This window comes from Cricetulus griseus, assembly GCF_003668045.3.
Source record: "Cricetulus griseus strain 17A/GY chromosome 1 unlocalized genomic scaffold, alternate assembly CriGri-PICRH-1.0 chr1_0, whole genome shotgun sequence".
Lineage (NCBI taxonomy): Eukaryota > Metazoa > Chordata > Mammalia > Rodentia > Cricetidae > Cricetulus > Cricetulus griseus.
The window spans coordinates 117,468,111-117,484,726 of record NW_023276806.1 but is presented as its reverse complement, the minus strand read 5'-3'; the positions used below and the strand labels follow the sequence as shown (position 1 = coordinate 117,484,726).

The following is a 16,616-nucleotide window of genomic DNA, read 5'->3' as shown; positions in this document are numbered from 1 at the left end:
ACTGAGCACCAAAAAGAATCAGAAGACATTGAGAACACATGCCTCTTTCAAATAGATAATGAAATTGTGACACTAATCATTTCTTCTAAGAGAGAGAAAAAGAAAGGGATGTGTGCTTTTAAAGCTCCTGTTTGGAGTGGGCTCTCTGCATCTGTCAGAAAATGGAGAAGTCCCGCTGCCTGTGTTTGCTAACACCCCAGCCAGCCGACTTGGGAACATGTTGACAACATTAAAGACAGATACTAGAAATGAGCTGCAAAGAGGAAAGATCTTTAAGAGTACATGCCACTAGGAAAACTTTTTTTATGCTGTTCTGTTTGATTTTGAAACAAAGATGTCAGTTGGAGGAGGGAAAGATCTCCCAGATCAGCAGCTCCAGTCAGGATCAGGGCATTCCCATCCTTCACAGGCATCAGGTACTACACTCTGGAGACAGAGATGGAGCACTTGGAGGTGATGCCAAGTACAGACTGTTTCTTTCTGAACAGTCTTAGCATGAGAATATAGATCTCGAGGATTAAAAAGACACGTTAGTGTGCTGCTACCTTGAAAAATTCTGGTGCTGGCATCATGTTCTTCACTGTCAAATTAGTGGGGACAACATGAAACTCTCATCATTGTCATCATTTCAACAGAAGGCTTACCTCCTGAAGGTACACAGAAAAAGACAGTGAAGTTACTGGCAGGAGAAATCACTCTCCTCCTCCTTTCTTGTCCTCCTCGTCCTTTCTCCTACTCTTCCTTCTCCTCCATTCTGGTTTCCTTGTAATAGAGACTCACTATGTAGCCCAACGTGGCCTCAAACTCAAGATTCTCCTGCCCCATCCCACCCCGAGTGCCAGGATGACAGGTGTATACCACTATATTCAGTTAATGACTTCTGTTTTGTACACCACTGGAAATGTAAAATTCTCTTTACAATATGATTCCCAACCTGTGTGGTATACCAAGAAATACAGAGTTAAGAGTTGCCTTTTTTTCTGGTTAAATACCAGGCTTTTTACTCATAAATCTTTTATTTATGTACTCCCTTTCATTCATGCCTTCATTTAATCATCCAATAAATATTTAAAGAGTACACAGCACATGGCAGGGACCATTCAGCTAACAGAATACAAGGAGGAGGGAGAGCTGCACCTTTGATCTGAGCCTTCAAGAAGTTCCTATTCTAATTCTATCTAGTGTGATTAATGAGTCTTTAACGGGGAAAGTACACAATACAGCAGAAAGCCAGCAAAGAATCTAACTCTGCTTGGGAAGGTCAGAAAGGGCTTCTTCACATAAGAGACAGGCTTTGGCTGAGAGTCCGAGGCTGGAGAGAGCAGTTCTAGAAGGGAGTGAGCTCAGAAAGAACACTGAACACAAAGGTCTGCAAAACCAACACCCCTTTGGGTTAGAAAAGCAGGATTTCTTAATCAAGAGAAAGAATAATCAGCAAATTATGTTGCACTTAAGATATTTTGAAACTTGCTGAGGAACTGGCTAATACAAGTTTAGTAATGGTTACGATGGTGGGGAGCACGACATTCTCTTGACACATAACTGTCCTCTATTGATTCGTCTCCATGGCCCCAGCACAGAAAACCCATCTGCAACCTCTGAAAAAGGTGTCCAACAGAATCACCCACAGCTTCACCAAGGGTGGAATCCTGAGCCAAGAAGGCCAGAGGGCTGTCTAAGCCAGCAGCCCGGTTGTGGCCTGCCCAGCCTCCTCGCAGGAGCCGCTGTCCCTGCGGACTTCCTCTGTGCCACCTTCCCACCTGGCCCTGCAGCACTGGCTTTCCCAACTGCACTGCTGCACTGCTGAGTCACGGGCCATCTGATCTCTCCCCAGCACATGCCCTTGTCCTCCTCCTTCCTCACACGCTGCATGCTCTCTCTCCCCTGCGATAAACAGGAGCTCATTTAAACCTTTACTCCATCTTGTGTCAACTTCGGCTCCTGGACACAGCCTTCCGGGGGCTGTTTTTAATCTCTTTTCTCAGTTACCCAATGTCACTTTGAACTGGGAGTCTCTTCCATCAGAGAAAGAGAACCCAGTTTATACAACTTTGCTGTTGATGTGCTTGGTAACTTAATAAACGGCCCTGAGCTCTGCTGTGTGTGGCTGATTATGATACCATTTCCTCTGGGCTATATCTAGTCATGTCCCTTGCCTGCTGTCCTAGTTTACTAGCTATTGCTGTGGTAAAATAACATGACCAAAAACCACTTATAAAAGAAAGGTGATTGTGTTGCTTACACATCTTAATCATGGTCCATCACTGGGTGAACCTGGAGGCAGGAACTGAAGCAGAGGTCATGGAGGAACACAACTTACTGGCTTGCTCCCCTGGCTTGCTTAGCCTCCTGTCTACACAATCCAGGACCACTCAGGGGTGACACTGCCGATTGTGGACTGTGTCCTCTCACACTAATCTTTAATCAAAAAATGCTCCACAGGCTTGCCTGTAGGCCAATATGATGAAGGCATTTTTTTCAACAGAGGTTCTCTCTTCCCAGATGAATATAGCTTGTGTCAAGTTGACTAAAAATTAACTAGCACCCCTACTATCCATTTCCAAGGACTATTCACAGATTCCATTTTCTATCCAGAAATATGCCTAGGATCTGTGGGTCTTCTTGATGACATTTCTAGATGGGTCCATGTTGTGCCACAAAGATCAGTTAAAAGGCATCATCAATATGAAGAGAAATGGTGACTATGGAACCCAAGATTCCTCTCTTGAACTCAATGGTATTAGGGTTTCCTTATAAGGCTGCATCTCTGCAAGCAAGAAACAGAATGCTAACTGGTATTGGCTGTTAAAGCATTCAAAGCATACCACAGTGAGGCAGGCACTGCTCTGGGTGAGGAAATGGAAGCTGGCAGAAGTGGAGAATAGTGCTCTTCATGTTAGTTCCTCACGAGCTAATGGTCCAACACAGATTCCTACATCAGCCAATATTATGTAAGCTAGCTTCTGGAAGAGGGATTTTGTGTTTCTTTTTGCTGCAGTTGTAGCTGTTCAGTTTCTCATTTGCTTTCTAGGCATGTACCCGGCCTAATATTAACTCGTAATAATTGAGCTAATATCTCAGCAACAACAGCAGGCTGTTAGTGTCACAGGATCTAAGTCAATGTGGCTGTTCAGACAAGAAACATAATCAGAGGATAGTCCGTGGAGATAAACACTGCCCTGGGCCTAAGAGTGATGGTGGTAGGATGGGGTGCTACCCAGGACCAGGATAACTAAGGCTTGAATCAACCATGTTCCAGTAGGAAAGGACAGTGTTTTCATGAATCTTTCTCACTCCTCTTTACTTGATTCTCGTGTCTGTCCTTCAGTGAGCTGACAGTCAAAAAGAACTGGTTGGTTGGATCCTTATCGTGTTCGGTTTTTAGCACATTAGTTCTAATGTCCTAAATAACTGTGAATAAGAAAAAAGAATTAAGAGGATGGAATTCGAGTATGTGGGATTTTAAAAACACATCATACACCTTGGATTGCTTTGTTCTTTGTTGTGGGAGTTTATGTATAAGGATGCACGTGCCCATACCTTCAAGCACAGAGGTCAGAGGACAACATCAGATGTTTTTCTCTATCATTCTCCGTCTTATACCCTTGACACGGGATCTCTCACTGAGCTTGGGACTTGCCATTTCTGCTAGACTTGCCAGCCAGTGTACCTCTTATCTCCATTAACTCACTGCATGGGAGAGATGGGTTCATATGTAGTCATACCCAGCTTGTTTACTTACATGTATACTGAAGATTCAAACTCAGGTCCTTATGACTGAACAGCAAGCACTCTTGTCCACCGAGCCATCTTCCCAGCTCTAACTTACATTATTTATTTAAAATTAAAGAAACAAGTTAGCCCTTAGTACCGATTTACAGGCATAATTAATTATTGCAAACTCAGTCAAGTTTATCCTACACAATGATAGGGGCTTAGGGAGCTGGTGAAGGATTCAGCACCAAATTCTATAGAGTACCCAGTAGCTGACTTGATCTTGGGCTGTTTAGATTGCCCCCACTTTAAAGAAAAAGCAGTGGTAACAAGGAGTGCAAGGCTCTGAAGAGATCAACAGAGAGAAGATGATGGCACTCTCAATTGAAAGTCAGTTGAAAAGGCTTCATCACAGAGACAACCTTTGGTCAGTGATTCACCACTTAACAAATGAAGATCCAGCATGTATCAGTGGAATCCATGGGTTATATGAAGGGGAGGCATGCTGAAGCAACTTTCCAGCCCCATGTGTGTCTATCTGAAGCCAAGTGAATTCCGTGACCTCATATCAAGAAGGACAACAATGTGGAATTTCCTTGGAATTACTTCATGAATCTCTAACAGAGCCTGTCTGGTTTATTAGGTGAACCCTCATATGTGAAGATAAAGATCCCACATAGTTTTCAAAAGGAATTAAAGAGGCAGCTAGCAACCAGGTTTTTCAAAGTATGGTCAATTGTCTCCATCATTTGCTTTTCTATACCCATCCAAATTCACACCCTGGAGGGATTGCCAAAGTGTTGATTAGGCCCAGAGCACAAATTGCTTTCATTCTGTCTTTCATGGTGCTAAACCGAGTATACATGGCAAATAATGTTTTCAACAATACTTACTTGTATTGAGTTAAATCTATCAAATGACCTTTGTGTATGCTTTTGAATACACCAAAATGAGCAGGAGCAACTGTGAGTTTCCTTCTATATACTGCTTTGCATTTTATCAAATTCTTTCAGATATCCTTTTATGTGGTTCTCATAACACTCCTTAACAAGTGGATGTGACATATTAGTGTGGCCACATTTCCAGACAATGAGGTTGAGTGCATGTGACTTTTCCAACGTGACTTCAAAATTACAGTATGCAAAGTTCACAAGTGGCAGGTGTTATGCTGAAATCCATGCTGCACAGCTATGAATCTAGTACCCTTAGCCAGAGCTGTTTATTAGGCTATTCCCTGGAACTGCTTGCTTGCATATCTCCAGAGCTGGACAGCATTAGTAAAGGGGATGTCATAGGTGGTATGATGGGGGCTGTCCTTCTGTATATATGTTTTTCTTATTGGTTAATGAATAAAACACCATTCAGCCAATGAGGCAGGAAGATAAGCTGGACAAGGAGACAAGGAGAATTCTGGGAAAGGTAGGCAGAGGGAGCCTGCCGAGGAGTTGCCATGCTGCCGACGGAGTAACAACATGCTGGGGCATTACTGGGTAAGCCATAGCCTTGTGGCAATACATAGATTGATAGAAATGGGTTAATAATTAAGACAGAGCTAGCCAGTAAGAAGACCAGGTCATCAGCCAACAGATTTATAATTAATATAGCCTCTGTGTGTTTATTTTGGACAAACTGCTGAGGAACCAGGCTGGAAAAGGAAATCTGGCAACAGTGGTAGCTGACCCATCAGTCAGTCAGCATGTGTTTACTGAGCAACTGCTAGTTGCTCTGCACTTACTAATTGTTCTAATAAAGAACACTGTGAAAATAAAAAGGCATATCCAATCCAACTTTGCCCCCAGTAAAAGAGATACAAACAAGTGTAATAGTGTGCAACACATAGCTAAATGTCCCTAAGACAAGAGACGACCAGTGTCATTTAAATAGGGTAAGGACACTCTAACTTGTACTGCATAACAACATTCTAACTTAGACTATTCTAATCTAATTTATCCTGGGTATGGACAATCTAACTTAGACTAGGTAAGGCTGGGCACAATTTCCTAAGAATGTGGTGCTAAGATGAGCTTTGGAGGTGAGGTGTGTGGCATTAATGACCATGGATTATATTTAACATACTCAGATCCACTGAGTAATTGACAATATATGACAGTTTCTTTTTTCATCATGCAAATTGGCTAGAATTAGTTTAAGTCAATCACTTTAAGTTAATTGTGAGCAGTGCAAGGTAGTCACCATTACCCTGGAGAAGCAGCAGGGACAGATGTTGCACCTGGGATAGATGTTTGGAGGAGTAGTAGGTCAAACCATCAACAATTTGGTAACTAATGGCAAGACAAACAGAGAGGATGATAGAATCACCTTCAGGGGAGACCAAGAGACCACATACACACCTGTACTGTAACTGGCGGCAGATGGCAGCAGGAAGAGCAGAAGACAAAGGCAAAGGGAGAAACCACTTGGTACAGCTGTGGAATCGTGCTTACCTACTGAACTCCTGTGGCTTCTTTGGAGTTTTTCCCTATACACTCTTGGACTATACACTTCGGGACCTGCTGGTGCAGGCTCCACAAGCCAAGCTTCCTGACAATCAGCAGGCAAGGAAGGCACCCCAGGAGACACTAGACTGTATAAAATGCCATGCACAGGTGAACACCCCTTCTGGGTCACTGACCACTTCTGCAGCATCTTTTCTAGCCAGACCTTCACCCCATCACCCCATGCTGTGAGGACATAATGGCAAGAACAAATAATGTAGCAGACACGGGCAACTAGGGTTCATGAAGCAGAACCAAGTAAAACCCATTAGCAGCTCCATTTGGTGTGCACGCATGTGGGTTGTGAAGTGAGAGGGAATTCATGCATAAACAAAGAGACAGGTGTTATCGTCATCAGAAGTGGACCTCTCAGCAGGAAGTCACCACCGTGTCTGTTGCTAGGGAGAGCAACTGAGGCCACCAATCTGTTCGTGTCTTCATACATGATTTAGTTAACGTACACTGTACATGTCCTCTTTGCCAGGCACAGTTTCTGAACAACAGGCATACACAGGGGAAAAGAAGCCCACCTCCATATTTGATCAGTGATGCCAGAGAGATTCTTGGGCACCTGGGTAGGTGAGCATGTCTAAAAAATGAGAATTCCCAAATGAAGTGAGAAGTATGTGTGGGCATGGGAGACAAAGAGGGGACCACAATGGGAGGCAAAGAGGGGAGCACAAGGAGTACAGAGGTATGAAGTGCCATAGAGATCCAGGGGAGGCATGCACAGCCATGTTCACTGTAGTTAGGATAAACAAGAGATGGAAACAACATTAAATGCCCATCAATTTGTAAATGGACAATAAGAACATGGAACCTGCACACAGCAGAATAGTATTTAACCATACAAAATGAATTTTGATCAATCCCAGCAACATGGATGGAACTAGAGGTCATATGTTAGGTGAAATAAGCCAGGCACAGAGAGACAGATCAACCACGATGTCACACATTTATGTAATGTGAAAAAATTCATCTTAGAAGAGTTGGATGGACATAGGTAGACAAAGGGAGAGAAGATTTGGACAAACATAAGTAGACAAAGGGGGAGAAGAGTTGGACAGACATAGGTAGAAAAAGGGGGAGAAGAGTTGGACAGACATAGGTAGAAAAAGAGAGAAAAAGAAAAAAAGTTGCTGGGTCTCTGAAATGGAGGCTTCTTGTTCCCAGACAATATTGTAAGAAAATCATAGTAAGGAAGGGAAATAGGACCAAGAGGAACCCAAGTCAGCTTCCAGTCAGCAGACTCCTGGCCTTAGGGCCCCTCCCATCCCAAAGGAATAAAGCTCTCACTTTCCCCCCTCTCTGAGGCTTGCTCTGCTGTCTTCCCTCAGCATTTAATTCTTTGTCTGTGCCAGAAAAGGAGCTTGGCAATCTCCTAGATAATCAACAGCACCCCTATTACAGTTACTAGGGGCTCTCCTCTGGAGTTTGAGATACTCTCTACTCAAGGTCATACATTGGACTGAAAATCACAGAGAAAGATTCAGATGTGGCATTCTGGGGTCTATATCTGATCAAGGAAACAATTCACCCACAGCTAGCAGGGCCAGAACTCCACCAGGAGATGGGAGAGTAGCAAGTGGAGATTTGAAGGAGTAAGATGCTTTGACATTTATGACTGTATAGAGACTTCTCACTTGAGAACTAGTGCAAAGGCTCTGCTGTCATTCTGAAGCCAAGAGGCAAGGCAAACCGGACCTCATGGAGCCAACCCCCAAAGAACTGTTAATTGATTCAGCTGCACAGAGTGGGAGAGGACAGATTTCTAATTCACACACCTGGGAGAAGTCCCTGGGAAGGTCTGCCTCTGCTGTGCTCATTAGCTTCCTCACTCCACACCTGACTTCTGGGCTGTGTATGGTTAAGTGTAAGAACCTAGGGGTAGGCAATCTTGATAACAAAAACCATACTCAGCATTCTCTACATTGCCTGGGCAATTCTAGCATGCAAGAGAAACCCGAAGTCCTCTTGATACCAAGCTTGCTTTTGAGTTTGAGGTAGGAACTGCCTGAAATTGAAATGGAGGCAGCAATGAGCAAACTGTAGTAGAGACAGTTTGTCTCCATGTGGAAAAGCCTTGTTGGGTGCTACCCACCCCCATCCCAGGGGCTTTAGTTATTTGTCTGTAACCCACATAGCTATTGCTTGGGTGGCAGAAACAGGGTCTCTCTTAGCTGGACTCTGCAGTGGATGACAGCTCTGACATTACAGATGTCACCTTCACCCACATGCACCATTATGTCTCTACTATGTGTTCAAAGCTCGCTGCTGGACTTGCAAAAGACACTTGGCTCAGGAGTCCCCATGTTGATTGAAACTGGGAAAAAATGAAATGGTGTGGCAGGAGGGCTGGCTGTGGGGATATGGGTAGAGCTCAACAGTAGAAGGCTTGCCTACATAGGCACTAGCCATGGGTTCCATCTCAGCACTGTGAGTCAGTCAGTGGAGAAGTAGAGGACAGTTGCTTCAGCCATAGTTTTCCAGGTGTCAGTAACAGCTAAAGGTACAATTGGATCAGCTTGTTTGTGGGGGAGGCTGGAGATGAGTGCTCCAACTGGGTCTCAATGCCAGCATCTCCAAGTCTATTTTTTTTTTGTTTTATTTCCCTTTGCTGTCTGTTTCTGTTTCTGCCCCATAGTGCCCTGAACACCTGATGGAAAAGAGTACTCCATATTCTCTAGATATGTATATCCTTTAGATTACAAATTTGGAGAAAAAAAAAAAAAACACCAACAGGGATTTTTACTCCAGAGATTTTTTTGAATGATGGATCTTACAAAGACAAAATAAGATTAGAAATTCATTAAGGTCACTGAGTTATACAGAGCAAAATATTCTGTACAGGCTCCTTCTTCCTTCATGGTCACTGGTGAGGAAGGGGAGGGTGGAGGGACCCATCTCCCTCTCGGTAAAATCTCCAGGAGACTCTCAGGAGAAGGAGATAGAATCCTGGAAGATGTTCCAATACATCCTCTTTTGTCCACAGAAGGGTTAATCAGCAGCAGAGGCTCCCTCCCCTTCACTGTTCCTTATCCGTGGGATCTCCAGCCCACGGGCTTTAAGAAAACAATACATGGACTGTGTCTGCCCATGAAACTGGCCTAAATAAAAACTGGAGGATAAAACAAAACAAAAACAAACAAAAATCCTCTGTGTTCTAACTAAAATCATCTGAGGATTTCATGTTTAAGATATTTGATCTTAAATTTTGATAAACAATCTTCATGAAATTTAATTCATTTTCTTGTGGTACTTAAGGTTTCATTAGATGTAGTGCTATCTACAGAAAAGTAAAAGTGAAAGAAAATACAGTGTGAAATGGATACCAAATAAACACAAGCTAAACAGAGGCTAAAACATTAATGGCAGTTGATATAAACTTAAAAACAAAATAAAAAATATTGCAGATTACTAAATTTGAGACCATATGACGAAGCTACAACAACCACAATCCTTTATATTTACTTTTGACAATCAAAACCACCAATTGGTTAAGTACATAAAGCAAAAACTCTGAGGACTTAAGAACTTTCAAAAAGTTATAATAGGCAACACTATTTCACAGGAGTAATCATTAAAAATCAGTCAACTGAACAGGTAAAATTCAAGTGAAATCAGAGGTGAAGGATGTTACGCATTCAATAAGTGTCTATAAAACATGTCTTTTAGCCGGGCATTGGTGGTGCACACCTTTAATCCCAGCACTCGGGAGGCAGAGGCAGGCGGATCTCTGTGAGTTCGAGGCCAGCAGGGTTCTCCAGAGCGAGTGCCAGGATAGGCTCCAAAGCTACATAGAGAAACCCTATCTCGAAAAAAAACAAAACAAACAAACAAACAAACAAACAAAAAACATGTCTTTTGAGTGGAGAGTGACAACTACTATGTAATTGCAATAACAGTCATGATGACAACTAATAATTAACATGGAAGGACTTTATGTTTTTGTTTCCTTTTTAAGATAGTATTATTCTTAGCTGGTCTGGAATTTACAGTGATACTCCTGTCTTAGCCTCTTGAGTTCTGGAATTACAGGTGAGACCCCCTAAGCCTATCTTTCCATTTTGTTTTTTTTAAAAATTTGATTTTATGTACTTTATATTTTCAAATATAATAAAGATAGAAATAAATAACACAGAGGTAACCAAGGCAGATACTTAGAAATAAAACTGTTTAACAGAAAAACCATACTCCTGATTTGCTGTTGTATGAAGGGAAGTCAAATGAAATGATTACTTCTCTATAGAAGACTATGTGGGAATTCCTTCATATGACAGCTTCCCACGTGGAACATGTGTATAGGATACACGATCTTTAGTGGAAAGCATACAAGGTCTTTAGTATCAAAATGCACCATGCAGGACTATAGAGACAGTTCAGTAATTAATAGTACACACTACTCTTGCAGGGGACCTGAGTTTGGACCCCAACACCCACATCAGGCAACTCATTACATCTGTAACCCCAGCTACAGAAGATCTGACACTCTTTTGGCCCTTCTAGGAACTGCAATCATGTGCACAACACCTCCTATAATATAAAGATATATTTATATATAAATAAAAACAAAATCTAAAAAAACTTTCAACATTAAAAAAAAGAGAAACTAGACAATAGAAAAGCCATTAAAAACCATCAGTGACTAATAAAACAGGAAATGGAAAACTGAATAAGAAACTAATTTAAAAGTTAAATTTCATGGATCATTGTAAGTTCTCCAAACATGATTAAAGGAAACACAGTGAGCAAAAATATATAACAAAAAGAAGATGTAATTGTAAACACAGGAGATTAAGATCATTAGGGGAAAATAAAATTTGGGGACTGGCAGATAGCTCAGTGGTCAAAGCATTTGGCATTCAGCTCCTGAAAAAACTATGCAAATTTTGGGTTGTCCTGGAAGCCTACCTACAATTCCAGTACCAGGAAGTGTGACATAGGTGTACAGGGTCTAACTAGATGAACCATGGAGTGGGCTCTGGATGTGATTGAGAGACCCTGCCTCAGTGGATAATGTAGAACACAGAGGATAATTCCTGACATCAGCTTCAGGCCTCCAAGCACACACACACACACACACACACACACACACACACACACACACACACACACACACACACACACACACACACACACACACACACGCATATACATAAGAAAATAGAAAAAGAAAAAAATCATTTGAAAATGTAGATAAAGCAGGACTTTCCAGTAAGTCACTAAAGTTGATCTCAAAAGAAAACAAGAACGCTCATAAATGAATTATCAGGGAAGCCACCGAATCAGTAACAATGAGTTACTCAGATGAGATAACCCTGAGAAGCAGAAGCACAGGTGAAATTTTATAAAAACCAAAAAAAAAAAAAAAAGGTTGGAATAAATCTGTTTGTCATCTAGAGCCTAAGACTGTGGGTAAGAACTCACACTTTGTGGTTTTATGAAGTCAGGATAACTTGAGTACCTGCCATGACTGAGTATGGCTGAAACCCCTCTGAGGGCAGCAGAGCAGAGAGGACTCTGCAAGCCAGGCTTACTGGAGATGATGGCTTTAAAGACTGTAAGCTAAGTGTGAGGAAAGAAATCACACTGAATTTCTCCCTCTATCACTAACTTTTATTGTTGCTATGATAAAATACCTGACAAAGGCAAGCTGAGGGGGGAAGAGCTGATTGTGGCTCACAGTTCCAGGGTGTATCACACCTTGGTGTGGAAGATTTGGTGCAGGAGTGTTTCATGTTTCATCAGAGAGTGGTAAGTACTCAGCTCAATTTCTGCTTCTCATTCAGTCTGGGAACAAAATGCCTGGAATGATGACAACGACATTTAAAATGGGTCTTCCCATCTCAATAAATCTCATCTAGAAAATTCTTCAGACATGACAACAGATTTGTTTCTTTGGTGGCTATAACTTCCATCAAATTGACAATCATGATGGACCATCACATCCCAACAGGACCCTCCAAACTCCCTTTGAGATTGAGGTGCAAGTGGAGTTCTCTGGTGAGTTGCATACCTTTGTTTCTGAGCACATCTAAAATCCTCTGTTCCTTCTCCAGGAAGATCATCCTGATTCTAGAGGCCTCTGTGTTTTGATGGCTGGCTTCTCCCTGTGCAGGGTCTGTGAATGTCTATGTGGGTATGCAAGCTCCCCATGGCTTCTCTTCATCTATCTGCATTGATTGGTTTCAGTAAGTATCTATTTAATGCACATGAGGGTCTCTCAGTGTGCTGCTATTTTAAGACTATGACTGGAAAAATCTTTGCATCCTGCTTAAAATAAGTTTTGATACTTTTTCTGCTCAGGGAAAGGAATCTTTGGTAATTTAAAATAGTAAATCATTCTCCTTTTTAAAAAACTGTTCCTGCTTTGCCCCCATAGCTGCTATTTTTACCTGCTGGGGGTTTTGTATCAAATCATCAAGTATTATCACCTTCTGCCTCTTTATATTTTTACTCTGTGCCTCAAAATATATCATACACTTGATCTTACATCTCGACAGTGACTAGCCTCTTGGATATTTAATAAAAATACTTTAGTTGAGAAACCAAGTATCTAACTTGGAAAATTGCAACCAGAGCTTGAGTTTTCTTTAGTGGTTCACTCATACTCTCTCTCTCTCTCTCTCTCTCTCTCTCTCTCTCTCTCTCTCTCTCTCTCTCTCTCTCTCACACACACACACACACACACAAACACTCATTATTTGTCTTCTCTATTTCCTGGCCATGTATTCATCTTGGATAACCTTTTCCTTTCTAGCTTCTAAGTCAATACAGATGGAGTATAATTTTTCTCTGTTGTCTAGTTGGCCATCACATGCCTTCTTAGGAGGATCCAACAACAGCATTCTAAGAGGGTGGTGGTTTCTACTTCCAGGAAACTAAATAGACAGAAATCAGTCTACTTCTAGACACCTGGAGTAGGTTACTTTCCTAAGTTTAAGCTAAAGAGGAGCCAACCCACATCAATATTTTTGAATTCAATAATTGCAAAGAAAATTCTAGTAAGAAGTTTCTTTGAGACATCAGAGGCCCCACAGGTCAAGTGACTCTCCAGGAAGTATTCTGTTTTCTTTTGCTAGCTGTGCATCCTCCAGCTGTCAATTTCCAGGCATTTATTTATTTATTTATTTATTTATTTATTTATTTATTTATTTGGAGATCTTTTTCACTGGACATTCAACTGAACTTGAAGCTCCTCCATCAATTGATTAGCTCAAGGAAAGGCTCACACTGAGATGCCTTCATTGAACATACTGTATCACAATCTCCTCTTCATCAGTATGGCATTGCACCCTGGGGTACATATGACTGCTTTCCATTGGGTGTCTCTGACATGGTTAGATCATGCTGCCAACCATGGTTCTGCAAAGCCCTGTATAAGAACCCTTAGAGACATCAGTTTTGACACATATCTCAGTATTTTCATGTTATTTTGGTTTCCCTCATTATCTTTTGTAGTAATATTCACCCTCATTTAAAGTGATGTGATGTTTCTAACTACTCAGTGATCCAGGTTGAAAACATAATTTTGAAATTAGTATAATTTTGAAGGATAAGTTAGGAATGATATTCAAACCACACACACACACACACACACACACACACACACACACACACACACCATACACATAAAATCTGAGCTACTTCACTGTCAGGGAATAAAATGTACATTCCAGTAGGGTGTGTTGCCACACACTTATAACCCTACTATTTAAGTCCTAAGTCTCAGGAGGCAGAGGCTGAAAGATCTGAAGTTTAAGGCCAACCTCAGCTACATATGGAATCCAGTTTAGGCTAGATGAGAATCTTTTTCAATGAAACAAAATGAAGCTGGGTGGTGATGGTGCACACCTTTAATCCCAGCACTCAGGAGGCAGAGTCATGTGGATCTCTGTGAGTTTGAGGCCAGCCTGGTCTACAGATAAGTTCCAGAACAGCTAGGGCTGTTACACAGAGAAACCCTGTCTCAAAAAATAAATAAAACAAACAACAACAAAAGAAATGAAAAGTTAAAGACCAGCTCATAAACTCATATGCAACTTAACGTGTGATTGAGTAAAATATTGGCAGAAAGCTTTGAGCAAGGTAAAGGTTTCCTTGCATAGTATCCAAGTTCACACAGCATTGGAAAGGCAATACACCTCTTCCATCCAGGAGCAGGGTGAGTCTCCTTTGACTCACCAAGAAGCCACTGAGCTTCTCTTTTGCACAGCATTCCCAGTTCATGATCTCTGTTCATTCTTACTAATGGCACAGAAGTTCTCTGATGACAGAGGAAGTGCCAGATTCCACATAACTTCCTGCCATAAAAATGTTTTGTTTCCTGTACTTTTCTTTGAAAGTCTGGATTTAAGAAGCCTAATAGATGGCTCAGAGGTTAAGAGCACTGGTGCTCTTCAAGAGGTCCTGGGTTGGATTTGCAGCCCCCACATGGCAGCTCACAACCATCTGCAGCTCCAGTTCCAGGGAATCTGATGCCTTCCTCTGGCTTCACAGGTACAGACAAATGAGGTACATAGACATACAGGCAGGTAATGCACCCATTCACATAACATATGCTTTTAAGTTAAAAGTTCAGTTTGAATGATGTCAAAAAGCTGACTTACACACTTGCCACAGAGCTTTACAGAACACAAAATTTCAAAATTTTTCTTCTCAAAGTCTGTAAGTTGAATTTTCAAGACACCACACCATGGTTTTTTGCATGTTTGACTCACATCAGACTTTTGAACATCCCAGGTCTCAATGGACATGTTGGAAAGATTCTACTGGAGGGCCAGTCTTGGCTATGGTTCTTCCTTCTCCATTCCATGATGGTAACAAAGTTTTCTCATGTCAACTGCTAAAAGGAAAAGGACAAGATGAGCCACTCTCCTCTTCTTTCGTCTCTTCATTGTCCTCCCTTGTTACATGCCCTGCTTCTACAAGAGTTAAAGCAAGGACAGTAAGGGAAACCTGGGTGAGAGGGAGGAAAAAGGATCCTCCTCATCCATTCCAATGACCCTGACACAGTCCAACCCCAAATCAGGAGTGAGACTTCCTGGTGGTGCAACTTACCAGTGTAGGGGGCTCATCACTGAAACCTGGCCACCCCACTGTGGGAATCTATCCTCAATAAACACAACAGAGATGGGCATGACTTCTGAACAAAGCCTTGGGAGAAGCATTGTGCTAATGGAAAGCAGAAAGGTCCATTCACCAGAGGGGGTCACAGGGTCGTCTAAACGAATGGAGGTGGTTCTGTTGACAAAACGCACCAGTCAAAAAGATTTGAGGATTTCAAAACAGAAAACATAGTTTTAAGTGAAAAAATGAATTCATGAAATATACAAGCAAGTGGGTGCTAACTTTTTATAATCTTCACAGCAGAAGTCCTTTCTGGCTTGTAGCTTAAAATCACTTCCTGTCTATTCCAGTGTTTCTCAATGGCAGGCACTCATCACTTTAGTAGTAAGCTGTGTGGGGTTTGTTTTTATTTTCTTCTTTTGCCTTTTAATTTTTCATATTTTATTTATTTATCTCACTTTCATATTATTAAAAAGCCTTCTGTATAAGTATGTGTGAATCTATTTATGCATCGTGTGTGTGTGTGTGTGTGTGTGTGTGTGTGTGTGTGTGTGTGTGTGTGTGCTTGCATGCGAGTGTGGGTGCTCATGGGGAGGACAATGGATGATATTGAGTGTTGCTCCTTGCTTCCCACATTGTTTGAGACAGGATCTTTATTGTTTCCCACGGCCTTTGTCAAACGAGCTTGCCCAAGAGTTTCCAGGGCTTCTCTGCCTCTGTCTGCCTTCCATCTCACTGTAAGCCTGGAATCACAGGATGTGTCCTCACATGCTCTGGCTTGAATGGGTTTTGTGATCCAAACTCAGGTCCTCATGCATGTAGCAGGAGCTTCACCCCTATGCCATCTCTCCAAGCCTGTTCAGAACAGACCAGAACAGGATTTGTTTCAGCACTTCCATATATACTCTATTTTGTCCTCATATACAGTGTGGGTGGAGTTCCAGGCTTTGCCACCCTCCTTGATTGTCATTGTAGAGACAGTCACGACAATGTCCACCCCATGATCATTTTCATTCATGAGTTATGGAATGAGAAAATGGTTAAGATTTTTCAGACTTCTAGAATATGGCAAATGCTCAAAAAAAAAAAAAAGTCCAAATAGCAAAGATATGACAAAATTATCCAAATTCTACTCTTTTAACAAGCTGGGTTTTTGTTTGTTTGTTTGTTTGTTTGTTTGTTTTACAGCCCCTATGTACTCTTTGTTAAAAAGAATTTTGTCCTATAGCTCCTCTTCCTTCTAAGGTGCAGCAACGTGAAGCGAGCTAGTAAAATACTAACACGAATGTGACATCAGCATGCTGATGCTGTCCTTCTAACTGAAGAGCTGTTTGTGTT

General features: G+C 41.7%; 1 protein-coding gene across 7 annotated transcripts in view; it reads right to left on the bottom strand.

Annotated features, from left to right (window-relative positions):
• Positions 1-14,136: 14,136 nt before the first annotated feature.
• The window catches only part of LOC103159201, a 49,516-nt gene continuing 47,036 nt past the window's right edge, over positions 14,137-16,616 (bottom strand). For all 7 annotated transcript variants that reach the window (XR_003480449.2, XR_003480450.2, XR_004771658.1 and 4 more), the window contains one exon: positions 14,137-15,054. The gene's annotated coding sequence lies outside the window, so the exon portion shown is untranslated. The remainder of the gene's footprint in view (positions 15,055-16,616) is intronic.